The following is a 13441-nucleotide window of genomic DNA, read 5'->3' on the forward strand; positions in this document are numbered from 1 at the left end:
TTGTGTCATCTTAATTTTATAACCTTGAACACTGGTCTACTTTTTAACTCCTAATTTTCTGGTATGTCTCTTATACTCCATAAGACTAGAGCTAGCTTGGCTGTGTCATTTCCCCCTGAGAGATTTAATCCCTTAGTCCTCAGGGGTACTGTTTTTCATGGAGTGCCCCAATTGTCTTAGGCTGTCCTGTAATCACCTAACAGATGAAATAATTTATTTATACATCTGAAAACTCTTATAGTTAGCATTTATCATATAGTATTTAGCATATTAAATTTGTATGGTAAAGTTTTTTTCACACTAAGTTCTCTACCAAGTACAAAATTTTAATGACTTAATACAGGAAAAGTTTACCATTCACACACATCTTGTGGTCAGCTAGGAGTTTCTGTTCCCCACAATCCTTTAGGAACCTTAGGTGTAGACACTCAGCTATTAGATTAAGGGCAAAAGAAAGCATAGAGGATTGTGTAGCATGTTTTAGGGACTAAAGTGTCTTACGTCAACTCTACCCATATATCATTGACCAGAACTCAATTACATGGACCCTTATCTGAAATGTAGTTTAACTTAGTGCCTAGGAGGAAAAGTAAGTGAACTTGGAAAATACATAATTAGTTTCTGCTAGTTCCCACCAATAAATTTCCATTTCATTCTTCTCTTGGAGCTTTCTTACACAAAATATACTCCCCATCAAAATGCTCAAGAGATCATTCAAAGTTATTATATTCAGCTTAAAGCCCTGGTGATACCTAGTCATATATCTAATATAGAGGGGGTTCTTTTTGATTGAATAATTTATAAACTAAAAAGAAGAGCTCTCTAAATCCTTCTCCTGTTCCTTCTCTAAATATATAGTAGTAAGCAGAGACTCTCTGGTGTCCCATTTGGAAAGGGAAAATGAAAGACACAAAGCCGACACTGGCCTAAAGCATAGTCAGGTAGGCCTTGTGAAATTCTCAGACCAGAAGACAATTAGACCACAAAATTCTTTGATTGGACCATTTCTGTTCATCACAGAAATTACTTTGTCCATTTTTCTGTGACCTTGGTTCTGCTCTTTGGGAATTCTCTTCATTGTTCATTATTTTTCATGGGCTTATCTGAAGAGGGTGATGAGAAGGCTTTCTTTTGGGATATGTAGATCTTGAAGTCTGCTTCCTGGTTTTGGGTTGTTGAGATTTCTTTTATGCCTTCACTAGTTCTCTGCTGCAGACTTTTGTTTTTTTGATATATGAATTCTTCAGAAACTTAATGGGCTTCTCATTGATTTCCTAATAGACAGTTCCTCTGCCACATACTACACCCCAAATTCTTTGTTGATATAGCTCTCAATCTTTTCCCCCCCCCTTATCCTTATGCCTCTTTCAAGGGCTCGCTAGTGGTAGCCAGTGTGATGCTGTCAGGATTGAGTGGGAAGGTCACAACTTTCATGAGATCTTTGCCATAAGGTGGTAATCTAGCAGATCTGTTTTTTTGCTCAGTTTCATTGAAATGAAATTTCATTTCCTACTATTTGAGATCTAGAAATAGTCTACTTTATTTTCTTAAACTTTTAAAATTTTTTAGAAATAATCTACTTTAAAACACCAACATTTATGTATTTTTTCTTTTTTTTTTTTCATTTCTTAAACTGCCAATACTTGATAGTCAATAGTAGCCAACATACATTAACAGTTTGGCTTTCTCAAACTGCTTCTCTTGGAGCTTATATAGTAGTAAGCATATGGCCTGCCTATTAAGTTACTATACATGAGGATTTTTGCCAAATGTTTTTGCCACTGTGTAGTTCTGTCATTTTTTATGCTTCTGGAATCAGTTTCCTTTCTTCTCACAACTAAATTAGTGCCACTCATTTAAGGTTTTTGTTTTAGGAGCACTCTACTTCAAGGTTCCATTTGTGGTTTTAATCATGGCATTACTGCTAAAAATAACCTCCAAATCTCAGTGGCTTACTACAAAAAAACCACTATTGTTCTTACACTAATGTAGGGGAGAAGGTAGAGAGGGTGCTGTCTGTAGTCAAGCAGGGCCTAAGCTAACAGGGGCTCTATTATCTTTCATGCTCAACTCCCTGAGCATCAACAACATCTAAGCAAGTCAGCAGCTAGGAGAGGAAGAGCATGTTTTAGAAGCCAGGCCAATGAGTAGCATATCACTTCTGCACACATTTCATTTAGTAGAAGTCAATTATAGGGTACCACTCACCTCAGGGGAGAATGGGAAATTTAGTTCTATGCCTAAGAAGAAAATGAAATGTGTTTAATGAAAACCCAGCTTTATCTCTTCCACAGATACTATTTACTGGCTTGCTCAGCTCCCATTTTACCTTTCTTGTATGTCTTTCTATATTTCCAAGGCTAGGAAGATGAAATTTATATTTGTTGGATTTCCTTGCAGCTAGAGTTTTGGGTGCTAATTTAGTTGTACTAATTTGGCTGTGCCAGTTGATTACACCCAAATGAGATCTGGGAGGAGGAAATGAGGCAAAGACTTTCTACATTGTCGCTGCTTTCTACTGGCACGCACACCATGAAAAGCAGATTTTTCTGCAGCAGCAACTTCTAGTGATCATTCTTCAGATTTCTGGATAAGAAGTTTTGCTACAGTCTGGATTTGAAATATTTCACAAATGTTCGCATGTCAAATGCTTGGTCCTCAGCCCAAGGTACTTTTGGGAGGTAGTGGAATTATTAGGAGGTGGGACTTAGTGGGAGGTCCCTAGGTCAATGGGGCCATGCCCCTGAAAGGGACTCTGGGACCCCATCTGCTTCCTCTTCTTCTCTTTTACTTTCCAGTCCTGAGGTGAATAGTTTTGTTCTGATACGTGGTTCCACCATGATGTGCGACCTCAGCATAGAACTAAAAGTAACAGGGACAACTGGTCATGAACTGAATAACTGGTCATGAACTGAATCTTCTAAAACTGTGAGTCAAAATAAATCATTTTCTTTATAATTTGATTATCTCAGGTATATTACAGTAAGAGCAAACTGATTGACAAAGTTGTAATAGGGCAGTTGCACTATTTAGCTCAGAGATAATGAGGTATTTTTAAATTTAGTTGTCTGGTCTTACATATAGAGCTTCCCCATATGGTTTGTTTTGTAGGGTTCTGGGATTGATTTCAGGAAACTCCACTGAAAGTTCAGTTCTTCAGTCCTTCTAATATAATACATTTTTCATTTTTCACTTTATTTTTAATCCATTCCTTTGTTTATATTAGTGCAATTAACATCTATGAATACATTTTGAAACCAATAAATAAGGGTTTCTAATGGGTTAAAGTATTTGGTTTTTGAAATCTCATTTTAACTGGTGTAACATCTTAACTGATTTCATCATTTGTTGATATGTTAAATAAAATCATGGACATGTTTTATTTATATTTGCATGTGAATCATGTGAATCATGATTCCATTTGAAAAAATTATTCTTGAATGTTAGGGTCTGTAAACAAGTCAAGATGGCGCCTGGCATTTTGCCAGAGGGAGTGGTTTGTGAAGTAACGCCAGTGAGCCATTAAGTGTGGAGATTCCTTATTGGTTGACTGCTGTATCTAGTTTATGTTAATTAGATAAGCTGTGTGGAATGTATATATACACCTCCTGTCCTACAATAAACGGCTCCCACTCCTGCTGTCACTCAGGGGTAAGTGATGAAAAAAAGCTGCCCGTCCATAGATAGGACGGGAGCAAATCTGCTCGTCCCTAGGCAGATAGGGCGAGAGGAAAAATGGCCATTTTGAGAAAATGGAGAAGATTGATACAGTATGTTTGTGTCTTGTTTTGTCTTGAAATGTTGTATTGTCTTTATGATGAAAATATGGAAGGGGTGAGAAGTAAATTACTAAGGGAAGGAGGCACCCCAGTGGAACCAAGAATAGTTAGGGCATGTGTTGATAGAAGCCCAGGAACTCTAGTCAGAAAGAAGAAAGTTCAGAGGAGGAAGGATTATCAGGAAAAAAGTTGCAGCAAAAGGCTATTACTGAATACTTTTCGTTACCGGAGGGTGCATGAATCAGTGTGGCGGCTGCCACGTGCCGCGAGCTGGTCACGGCGCAGCAAGGACTTTCCAAGCAGCGGCAGCCGGCTCTTCCCCGCCCCCCCCACCCAGGGAGCGGGATGCCATTTCGAGAGCCCAAATCCAAACCTGACCTGGAGGCACAGTCTCGCAGGCTCTTGCTCCCTGTGCCCAGTGGCAGTTTGAGTCCAGAACACTCCCCGGACTCTCTCCAGGGCCATCTGGGGCTGCCCGGGACACTGCAGGCGGAAGGCGGCCCACGTCCCTGAAGTTTGATCGTTTCCAAGGCCAGTAACTACAATGGTTCTCCCACACCTGGAAGCTAGTTCCTGCCTTCGTCCCAGTGCCGGTGAGGATGACGATGGAAGAATTTCCAGTGTTGCTGAAAACCGGACGAGACTTCAGCTGAGAACCGGAGGAGACTTTGGATTAAGCTAGCTGCCTGCAGAACTTACCTGGATTGTGATTTAAGCTAGCTGCCTGTGAACTTACCTGGACTGTGATTTACCTGGACTGTGAGTTAATCTATTGAGATACTGCTTTACCTGGACTGAGACAACAAACTGTAATCTACAACAAATTGTAACTCGGTATCTTTGCAAATGGTGTCATTGCTGGTATAATTTTTCCAAGGGCTTCTTGCATGGAGCCATCAATTGGCTTGGTATTGTGGCATTTTGTATCCTCCTCTTCTGCTTGTAGCAGATTATTTATGGTCATTATTTCAATTAAACAGAAGGGGGAAAAAAAAAAGGTCCAAAAGCTGGACTGCGGCACTTGAACATAGTTGAGAGTGTTGTTATGATGACTAAATTAATCAATGCACATCAAATCTTTAGCCCAGTGCCTGGCACATAGTGCTCAATAATGGTAGCTCACTTTATAATGAAAAGGAAAAAGGCAGGGAAGAAGTGATTATGTTAGGTTACCATTTCAAGGGAGGTGAAGTTTCATTGATTTACCTATTCTAACTATTCACTATTCCCAGAAAGAAAACTCAGAGCTAACAGTTTTACAGATCAATAAAACAACAGTCAAAATTTTAACCACACAATATTCAGAATAAAAAAGTCTCATAAAAATCACCTAACTTCTTGCATCCCAAGGAGAATGCTAATACTTATTTCAATAGTTATTTAAAGGCTTGCTGATATAACATACATGAAGTATGAAAACTGTGAATGAGCTAGTGGGGTTGTTGTTCTGCATACAGATTAAGGAAGCATATATCAGTGTTTTTTCAAATTCTAAGCCTCTTTGTGTATAACTAAAATGGCCAGGTGGGCCAGGCATAAGAAACCTGCAGTCCTATCCATCTGTATTTGTTTTAGATAGAGATCAAATACTTAACAAAAATAAAATATTTTTCTATTATAAGACAAATAATAGGAAAAAAAAACCCCTGTTGATAGCCGGTATGTTAGTCAGCTTTCTGTCACTATAATAAAATGCCTGAGATAATTAACTTATAAAAATAAAGATTTATTTTGGTTCATGGCTTTAGAGATTTCAGTCCATAACTGGGTAGACCCATTGCTTTTAGGTCTCTGGTAGGATGCTGGATAGCAATGGCAGGGAGCACAGGGCAGAGCAAACTATTCACCTCATGGCCAGGAAGTGAAAGAGAAAGGAAATGGAAGAGCTGGGAGTCTCACAGTCTTCTTCAAGGTCATGTCCTTTAACAACCTAAGAACTTCCCTCAAGGCCCTACCACTTAAAGGTTCTGCTAGTTCACAATTACACCACCCTGGGGACCAAAGCCTTTCCTCATGGACCCTTGGAGGACATTCAAAATCCAAGCATTTGAAAACAGATACTCTGGCATGGAATGGAATGGAATGGTACACTGAGAGAAGGGATCCTCAGTTCATTGTTGCCATCTAAGAATTCAGGACTAGAATTTAAAGACTAGCAAGAAATCTCAATTATTATGTGATTGTGGGGCATGAAGTTCTTTGGTGGAAGGATGACTGTTGCATCTAAAAGCATTGTTTTAATTAATTTTCTAATTTATATATGACAGCAGAATGCATTACAATTCTTTTTACACATATAGAGCACAGTTTTTCATATCTCTGGTTATATACAAAGTATATTCACACCAATTTGTGTCTTTATACATGTACTTTGGATGATGATGTCCATCACATTCCACCATCATTTCTAACTCATATGCTCTCCTCCCCCCTCATCCCTCTGCCCTATCTAGAGTTCATCTATTCCTCCCATGCTTCCCCTTCCTACACATGCTAAACAAGTTTTCTACAACTGAGCTATATATTCAACTACTAAATACTATTTTTATGTTGAATTTATCTCAACTAGTCTCTCTCCTTGTCATCAGGCCTAAAATACTGGACACATTATATTTGTGTATACACACATACACACACACACACACACACACACACACATGTGCATTTTCAATCTGATTTCTTTCCCATTTACCCAGTACAGCAGAAAAATACTGGGTGCTGGGGCACATAATTCTAGCTATTCAGGAAGCTGAGGCAGGAGGATTACAAATTTGAGGCCAGCCTGGGCAACTTAGTAAGACCTTGTCTTAAAAGAAAACAAAACAAAACAAAAGGGCTGGGGATGTTGCTTAGTATGTATGAGACCCTGGGTTCACTCCTCAATACTAAAAAAAAAAAAAAAAAAAAATCTTCCTAGGGAGATTATATAAAAGGCTAATTAAAAAAAAAAAGAAGAAAAGGATTTTTTAACATACTTAACTATACAAGTAACTGGGTCTTCTTTCTGCTGAAGACTGAACAATAACAACAATCATTATCATTATAATAATAATGGAAGCTGACACTGAGTATTTACTATATGCCAGATATTGAAAAGTGCTACACATTCACTATAGCCTTCATAAATGCCATAAGGTAGGCTCCATAAAAAGGGAACTGATCCTCGGGGAAGTCAATCTATTTAAGATCACATACCAATATACATGAGAACCAATATATGCATTTGGAGCTGTCTGATTGCAAAACTCCTGCTCTTGGCAACCATACTATATTGTCAAATTGCAAGATGTCTATCACGTACTTTTGGGGATTCTTTCTAGATTTTGTTCTTATCATTTGGCCAATACCATAGTAATACTTGTAGGTAATGGTTGTTAAAATTAGTGGAACAAAATATGAGAAACAGGATATATGCATATTTTCAAGGTTTCTTTACACAAGATACTTATTAATTACAAAGAGTACAAATGTAAACTTTAGGGTGGAAAAATCTAGCATATACCACCATAACCAGTGATATTAACTTTGATTAATATCAAGTAATCAAAGTTAATATCACTGGTTATAAGACATATTAAAGTCATGTGGTTCCTGAAATAATGCACAGCATCATTTCCATGGTATTCTTGTCAAAAATGCAGCGCCTGAATTTAACCATGAGAATAATCAGACACATTGAACTTGAAAGATATTTCACAAAACAATTGGCCAGTACTCTCAAAGTGTCAGTGTTATAAAAGATAAAGAAGGAACTAAGGGACTGTCTTAAATGTAATGTATGATCCTGAATTGGAACCAGGACCATAGAAAGAATATCAGTGTGATAATTAGTGAAGTCTGAGTAAAGTGTGTATATTAGTTAATAGCATGGTAGCAAGGTTAATTTCCTGGGTTCATAATCACTTTTTTTTTTAATACCGTGGATTGAACCCAGGGACACTTTACCACTGGATTACATACCAAGCTTTTTATTTTCATTTTGAAACTGGGTCTCACTAACTTGCTTAGGGACTCACCAAGTTGCTGAGGTTGACCTCAAACTTTCGATCTTCCTGCCTCAGCCTCTTGAGTTGCTGGGGTTACATTTGTGTTATCACTATAAGTGGCCATAATTGCATTATTTTTATGTAAGATGTGAATATTTGGGAAGCTGGATGAAGGATATATGAGAACCGTATCTTTTTGGCTCATGATTTTTTTGCATCTTTTTTGTAATTCTGAAATTGTTTCTAATGAAAAGTTAGACAAAACTTATTTCCCAGTTTGTTAAAGTTACCTTACAAATTAAAATTATGTCTGAAATTAAAACTAAATGGACTCAAGCAGAGATTCCTCAGAAAACTTGGAATGGAACCACCATTTGACCTAGCTATCCCACTACTCAGTCCATACCCAAAGGACTTAAAATCAGCATACTATAGTGACATAGGATGTTCTTTTGTCCAGATAGTACCAGGTAAGAGGGGGTGGATATATTTGTATATTTATTATAAAAAATTTCAGGCAAATAAAAATGTTTCATGGTAACAAAATCAATGTGTTATGACAGTTTACCATCATGGGGAAGTAAATTGTCTTGGAAGAGGCTTTTAAAAAGAATGCACATATCCGGGCACAGTGGTGTATGCCTGTATTCCCAGCAGCTTGGGAAGCTGAGGCAGGAGGATCACAAGTTCAAAGGCAGCCTTAGCAACTTAGTGAGATCCTGTCTCAAAATAAAAAATTAAAAGGGTTGGGGATGTGACTCAGTGGTTAAGCATCCTTGGGTTTTAATCCTTGATATCAAATCAATCCAATCAATCAATCACATAGAACTGTATAGGTTGGCAGTGGTCCTGCATTTCTCTCCATGTCCACCATGAGGTACAATCTATCTTCTTCCATATTAGATCTAGTCAGACTATCTCCTGGTAAGGCTTTCCTCATTCCTCTTTCAGCAACAGAATGGAAATCTTCTCACAGATTTTAAAAGCTCTTCATGGGCTGAGGGTGTAGCTCAGTGGCAGAGTGCTTACCTATCATGCAGGAGGCCCCAGGTTACACCCCCAATATAAAAACAAAACAAAACAAGTCCTGAGGAACAACATCCCCAGGTTGGTTTTGAGAAGACCATATTGACCAGCCAATGTATGAAGAGAAAATGTAGCAGAAGCCTGTTGTTAGACCTCAGAGTTGTGAGATAAATGATTCTAAACTTCACCCAAAGTTTCCTGAATAGTAGAGCCTTGTATCAGATGGGATTAAAAGTAACAAAATTCAACTGTAACTATCTTAAACAATAGGTTTATAAACATGCTGTCTGGAGCTCAGAAGGGCTCCAGGACCAATGCTGTAAGGGCTTCATCCCATTTCTTTGATATTCTCTTGGTGTGGTTATCCTTTGTATAACAGCTTTATCTTTAGATTAAGGCTTTCACTATTAAGAAATGGCTTTCAACAGCAAACAGGGATACATTTATTTGTTCATGTTCTATAGGAAAACGTCTACCCAATCATACCATAGAAACATTTCCCTTCAGTCTGATTGGGTCAACTTAGGTTACATGGCCACTCCTCTATCAATAACACTCCCCAGAGGGAGGTAATGAACTGAATGCCTAAAGTCAGAGTTTCCAAACCATTCATTGGCTAGGATGGTGGGATTACCATGGATGGCTTAAAGTGGGCAAGATATATTCCCAAAGCTGGGTATGAGGTTGAATTCCTTTGAGTCAAGAGCCTTCTGAAGGAAGAGTGGACACCTAAAAAAAATAGGGTGTCTTCAGGGAAAAGAATGGGAACAATGGAAGCTGAGGAAATAAATTCCTGCCTTGAGTATAGAGTGTTAGTCCAACATGACTTCTATAAGAGGCTATTTTTTTGAAATCTTTATCATCTTTCGTTCTCTCTTTAAAATGAGTTCTATGTAGATTCCTTAAAAAGTTAAAAATGGTGGGCTGGGGTTGTAGCTCAGTGGTAGAGCGCTTGCCTTGTATGTACGAGGTCCTTGGTTCAATCCTTAGCACCACATAAAAATAAATAAACAAAATAAATAAACTGTATTGGAAGAGGCTTTTAAAAATAATTCACATTATCGGGGCACAGTGGCGTATGCCTGTAATCCTAGCAGCTTGGGAGGCTTAGTTGTATTGTGTCCAACTACAACTAAAAAAAAAAAATATTGAAAAAAAAGTTAAAAATAGAACCACCATATGATTAAGCAATTCCACTTCTGAGTATATGTCAAAAGAATTAAAAACAAGGTTCTTGAAGAGATATTTGCCCATCCATGTTCATCATAGCACTATTCACAAGAGGAAAGATTTAGAAATACAACAAATGTCCCTCAGTAGGTGAATGGATAAACAAAATGTGAAATACATACACAATGGAATAGAACAAAAAGAAAGTCCATTCACATGCTACAATAAGTCTTGAAGACATTGTGCTAGGTGAAATAAGCCATTTATGAGAAGACAAATACTGCATGGGTGCACTTACATAAGGTACACCAGTCCCTCATTTGTGTGAGGGAAAACTCCCAGTGGATAGGTGAAACGACAGTACTTATTATGTTTGGATCTTAAATGTCTCCCAAAGACTAATGTGCTAACAGCTTGGGCACCAGTCTGTGGTGCTATTAGGAGGTGGGGTGGAGTCTACTAGAAGAAAGTTAGGAGGTAGGGTCTACTAGAAGAAAGTTAGGTCATTACGGGTCTGTCGTGCCCTTGAAGGGAATATTGGGACTGATGATTCTTTCTTCTCTTTCTCTGTTTTCTGGCTGCCATGAGGTGAACAGACACTCCTCGGCCATGTGCTCTTGTCATGATTTACTGTATTGCCACAGGAACAAAGTGACAGGGCCAAGTGGTCATGGACAGAAATTTCTGAAATTGAGTCAAAATAAATCCTTCTTCCTTTTAAGCTGATTTTCTCAGAAATTTGTCACAGCAACTAACACAATACTAAACCCTATACTATATAAACTGTTTATTCTATACATATAAGCACAAATTTAATGCCTTTTCCATTTTAAATAAGCATTTATCAAGTACTGTAGTTGTAACTTTTACAATTTGAGTTGTGACAGCAAAACTAGAATGAATATCCTTTTCCTTCTTTACAATTTCATACACAGACGGTTCATTCTTATCATAGATCTTAACCTCAGCATATGGTATTTTTTCTTTCCTTATTAAATCAAGAAATTTCACCTTTTTATTGAAAGGAAGCACTTTTTGGCTTTTCTTTGGCATGCTGAAATTGCCAACATGCTCAGAAAAGGTATATATTTTTTTCCCAGCCCCTTCCTTGTTCTCTCTCTCTGCCAAGATGTGGTCAGTAGTTTTGCTCCACCATATATTCTATCTCACCACAAACTCACAGCAATGGGGCCAACTGATTATAGGCCAAAATAAATCTTTCCTCCTGTAAAGTTGTTTTTCTCAAGTATTTTGAAATGAAAAGTTGAACCCACCTTAGGAAACTAAACCCTCAGAAAGTGAAACCGTGTATAAGGGTAAACTACAGAATGTGAAACAATTAATTTATAAAAATATAAAGTAGAATGATGATTACTGGGGGAAGCAGAAAAGGAGGGTGGTTTAATGGGTACAGTGTTTCTGATTTGCAAGATAAAAAAGTTCTGTATGTATTGTACAGCAATGTGAATATACTTTAAACATTAAAAAATGTTTTAGAGGGTAAAATTTATATTTAAAATCACAATGGATATTTTTAATTTAGAACAAATGAGTTATACTAGTTCCTTTGTAAATTCATTTTTAAACATAAAATGTTTCCAATAAGAAAGAAAAAAGATACATTAAAGAAATAAAACTCACTTCATATAATGCAAAAAGAAAAATTAGAAAAATAATGCCAAAACACTTAACAAGAAAGGGCTGTTTTTCTTATTTTATTGTATAAAATATAGATAAAGGATACACGTACTTAAAACAGAGCATGGAAACATACATTTACTCCTAGATATTCTTCAGTAAAAGTAAGGGAAAGTTTAATTAGTTTGTTTTCTTATGTATTTATACAGACATCGCTTTCTTGTGTATCTGTACAGAAGATGTAAAATTAAGCATCACAAAAGACCATTACATAATTCTACCAATGCAGGTTGCATCTATGGTTCACAAGTATCTGAACAAAATCATTCTCTTTAATCACATTTCATTTAGTTTTAAAACCCACCTTGGGAAACTAAAGAAAAAATCATTTTCCTATTTTATCTTTAAAATTCCTAATATTTCTATAACTTCTTTTTTAAAATTTTTACTTAATCATTTCTAATGCTAGGGATTGAACCCAGGGCCTTGTACATGCTAGGCAAGTGTTCTACTACTGGGCTATATCCCCAGCCTTTTAATTACATTTGATAATATGTCTAAGGTAGGTTTATTTTAAAACGAATCTCCTTTTTCAATTTTGTTGAAAATTGATTACTCAAAGATGTTTATCCTGTGGTATTCAGAAACTCTTAGCACCATCATATACTACAATGCCAGATGGAGAGGAAGGTACAGAAATCAGAAAATCCTCTGTTTCTGATAGGGAATTAGTTAAATGAATAATGAAGTTTCACAATAGTGTATTAGATAGTCATTAAAAAGGATTACGAAGAGTCAATTTTTAAAATGGAGGAAATTATTCTACAATTACTAAAAAGAGAGAATTCAATGAAAATACTGTTGATGGCTATATAAAAGAAATAGCAATAGTAACAATAGTGGGAATACTGGAACATACACATATATAAAATTTGTCTATATTTTATATAATAAAATAAGAATGTTAGTGGAAGTTTTTGGGTGGTAGATCTTCAGAAGAATTTTTCTTTCTATGTTCAATTTTTCTTATTTTTCTCTTCACATTTTATATGATATGTCTAAAGTATTTATTCAGATAAAAATGCACTGGGTAAACAAAATAATGTGGTTCAAAAGCCTGACTTATGAAAACTTGAACTTTTAAATTCATTATTTTGGTTGTTCAGGGCTCATTCTACCTCCCCATTTATTTAAAAAAATTTTAATGTGTTTTTTACAGTTGAGTTAAATATAAAAATACTTTGGTAAACATAAAGATTTAACCAAAACTAAGTGACTCAGTTTTCTCAGTGGCTAAACTCCTCAGTAACTTAATAACTTAGTTTTCTCAGTGTCTAAACTCCTTAAATTTGAATAATCAAGTACATATTGATATTGCAAGGGATAAATTAATTTGAACAAATTGGAGTTGCTTGAAATAAAACTTAAAGAAAAACCTTCTACCTGGAAATGTGAAATTATTGTTGAAAAGAATATAATTTAAAAATCTTCTGAAAGTATAACCATGTAGAAAAGTCACTTCATTTTACCTCTCCCTTACATACTGGGTTTATTCCATTTTGATGCTCTTTAATAGTACTGTCATTTCATTTCTGGAAAGTACAATTTTACATAAGCATAAATCATGGGAAAGTTGTGAGGCGAAAATAATTTACATTCTGTCCCTGGGAAGTACTTCATTTATCTAGTGTAAGATGATGAAATGTGTTGCTATAGGTGAGTCACTTGTGGGTTTGGATTGCAAACCCTGATAAGACTCAAATCCTTGGGTCTCACCCATTTGCCATCTCAATGAGTGGTCATTGGGCAGCTCACCTAGAATTTGTAGCTGCTGCTCTCCCT

The sequence above is a fragment of the Marmota marmota genome, unplaced genomic scaffold (assembly GCF_001458135.2).
Source record: "Marmota marmota marmota unplaced genomic scaffold, marMar, whole genome shotgun sequence".
NCBI lineage: Eukaryota > Metazoa > Chordata > Mammalia > Rodentia > Sciuridae > Marmota > Marmota marmota.